Below are 3,355 nucleotides of genomic sequence, written 5' to 3' on the forward strand. Positions count from 1 at the left end.
AAACGAATAAATCGACATTTTAACAACCATTTTATCAGAAATGGACGGTTATAGCGGGTCGTGATTTTTTGAATTTTTTTTTTCATCGAAACGAAGGAAGCGTAAGAGGAGATTTTTATTTTGAGATTAATTTTTTTTTGTACGCGATATATTTTGTTGAAGGAGAATAGGTGGATTTTATATACGCTTATTTATGGACTGCAAATGAATTGAATGGATGTTAGTATAGCCAATTAAGCGAATTTGATAAATTGGAAAAGTCATAACTTTTCGAGAGAACGTTTTTATCAAACGTAACGAGATTTTTTTGCGCGCAACAGAATCAAAGAACTGATTGGCAACGAACTCTAGTCAATTTACGAAGGCAAAACTGTCGTTGAAAACTATCAAAAAAATATATTGATTAAAGTAAAAAAAAAAAAGAAATAAAACTATATATTGGTTGACGAAAGATAAGAATAATGATATTGCAAAATGTGATAATTTGTAAATGTAACTTTCTTTAAAATTCACAAGCGAATGTGCATGACTAATGTATGATGCAATATTAAAAAATAATAACCATTTAAATTTTAAGAGTGTTACTGTAAATAAACCGATAAATTATATCAAATATTTTGTCAAAAGCTGAATAAATACCAATATGTCTGTAAAAAAAAACCCAAGTATTATTTAATTTCTGCTAACCATTTTTTTCCTGAAGAATTTTGTCTGGATAAAAAATATGATTATCACCCTTATTTTATAGTTTGTTTTTTTCTTTGCTTATAAATGTACAAACATTTATTGAGAAGATCATTTAGCAATTTTCAAATTATTCATGTTTATCCTTAAACTTTCTTCTAACAACCAACAATTATTAAACCTGGACGTTTTTTAAAATTTTTAATAATATTTAGAAATAAATAATAAAAATGAATTAAAATTTTTTTAAGTTAAAATAATAGCGGAAGTTAAGGAAAAAAAAAAATTGGCGTAGCCAACTTGACCTACGAAGAAAAAAAAATAATATTGAAAAGCACCATTTTTTCTTTAAGTCTAAAAAGTAACCTTCTTGTTTTTACAGGGTGTATTAAGATATACTCATAAATAATGAAAAATTCTTTATTTAACGAAAGTTAATCAGTAATACAATATAAAACCTGTGAGTATGAATTTAGCCTCATTCACTTGAAGTCCTGATCCTAAAAAATATGTTAAAATATAATTGAAAATTTGTTATTTTTAATAGGCAAATGTGTATTGATTTTTATATTTTTTAAAGCTTCAGTGGTAATACACATGATACAGCAAAGTATATATAGCTTTAATATGAAAATACGCATGAGTGAAAAGTTACCAACTCAGTCATTGAACAATTCTCGTACTTATTTGTCACTTCCCTAAATTGCACATTCAATTAATAAGTCTAGCCATGATGTGCTATCTTGTTACAAAGTTAATACTATCGATAAAATATTGTCTGATATTTTTGTCATTTTATTATCACACCACAATTCTTAAAGCATCCATTGAAAAAGTATTCCTACCCGTAATGCAAAACGAATTTACGCTACGACCCGATCAGAGACCGTAGAGTATCAATTGGTGACCCCCGGAAACTTTTCTAATTAGTTAACAGGTGCCTACCGAGGTAACTTGACGGGAAAAACGGTATTCGTTAATTGCATACAGATCAGCCTTAATAATTTTTTTTAAACTGATGTTCAAGTTCGATGTAAACAAACTAGAATAAAATTTTGCTATGTTGAGTTTGAAATTTTTTTTTCTTTTACTCATTGATGAAATTTAAACAATTAACAAACGTTTTTCGTTAACGTTTTAACAGCAAATTAAATTTTGACTGTTCAACCGTACTTTCTATGGCCCATTGGCAATTTTTTATGTCCATAATTACCTAATTGTATCTTATTTTAATCCTCAACTGTACACTCCTGTACCCTGAATGAAAAAAAAAGGAGAATCGAAACACTTGGCGCATTTTTCTTAAAAACTAGGTTAAAATCACCATCGCAAGCAGCAACAAAGGAGAAGAAAAAAAACACATCGAAACACGCGACATAAAAAGCCCAGACGAGCAAGCACAGGTAAATCGAATAAAATTCTGGAGAGCCTCATCGTGGAAAGAATAGCTCGAGCAACAGCGAAGCAATTGCTGAGAATTTCTCGAAAGCAACGATCTCGCGCATATACTTACGTGCACACAACCCACGAGAATGAGACAAAAAAAAAAAAAAAAAAAAAAAAAGAAAACAAGCGCGCAAGTACGTGGGGGTTAAATTAATCTCGGCTGCAGGTCCCACAGTTCCCGGCGCTTACCTGCCTCCTTTTTTCCACCGTTTCTCCGTTCCCTTTCCTACTACTAATCCTCTTTTTTTCTCCCTGTCTCCCAGCGTACCTCCTTCTCTTCGCGAGGTGCGCGTCTTTTGTGTATCCAGCCTCCACGCGCGACCCTCGCGCCTCCGTCGCGTTGAGCGCACGGTGCGAGCACTGTGAAATAACAGGTGGAGAAAGAATGGGAGAAATTGCACTTCCGTTCCGCGAATTCCCACGGAAGTGGGCACAATCGACCGCGACAATAGGAATGTCAAAAGTATACGTATATATATATAATATACTTATAGCCATCAGAGAAATTCCGCTCGCGCCTTCGTTGCTGGTTATCTTTTTTTTTCCTCCCGTTATTGCTTCTTCTGTTGCAATGAAAATAATAGAGTGTACAGGGGAGCGTAAGAATGCAGCAGGTCTTTTAATTGCTTCTTGTTTTTTCTCTCATGCTCAGAACACTCTGTTGAGATGCAGCGACGAATAACGCCACGCGTGTGTATATATCTCCGTGAGTATATGTATTTAATTTAATAAAAACTCAAGTGGTCTCGCCATCTACATATTTATTAATTGCACAACGTTTAGGCCTACTTCGGTCATTGCCTAGGCCCTCTATAGGTGTACTAAAATTAAAGGTCACAACAATATAAAATTAAAATAACAATAAACAGCGCTAACAAAAAATCGACGATAGTTACAACCTTGCACGATACTTACAACTTCTCCTTGATAACGATTACCCGGTAACATTTATAAATAAATATATATAGAAAAGGCCATGCCAAATTCACGAAAACGAAGGCACTAAAATTGTAAACGTTAATAAAAATAAACTGTTTATTGTTTCAACATTTTTCAAATACTATAGTAAAAAGACAAAATCAATTTTTAAGAAAATTAGTTGTAATGTAATTTATGAAAACACAAACAAATTTAACAGTGTCATAAGGTTGGACAAAGACATCACTCCTCCTATGGAGAAAAGTAGCATTGTTTACAGAATAAAGTGTACACAATGTAAAAAAAG

This window comes from Copidosoma floridanum, unplaced genomic scaffold (genome assembly GCF_036245765.1).
Source record: "Copidosoma floridanum isolate Cflo_tuat_1 unplaced genomic scaffold, Cflo_Japanese_pri ptg000007l, whole genome shotgun sequence".
NCBI classification, from domain to species: Eukaryota; Metazoa; Arthropoda; class Insecta; order Hymenoptera; family Encyrtidae; genus Copidosoma; species Copidosoma floridanum.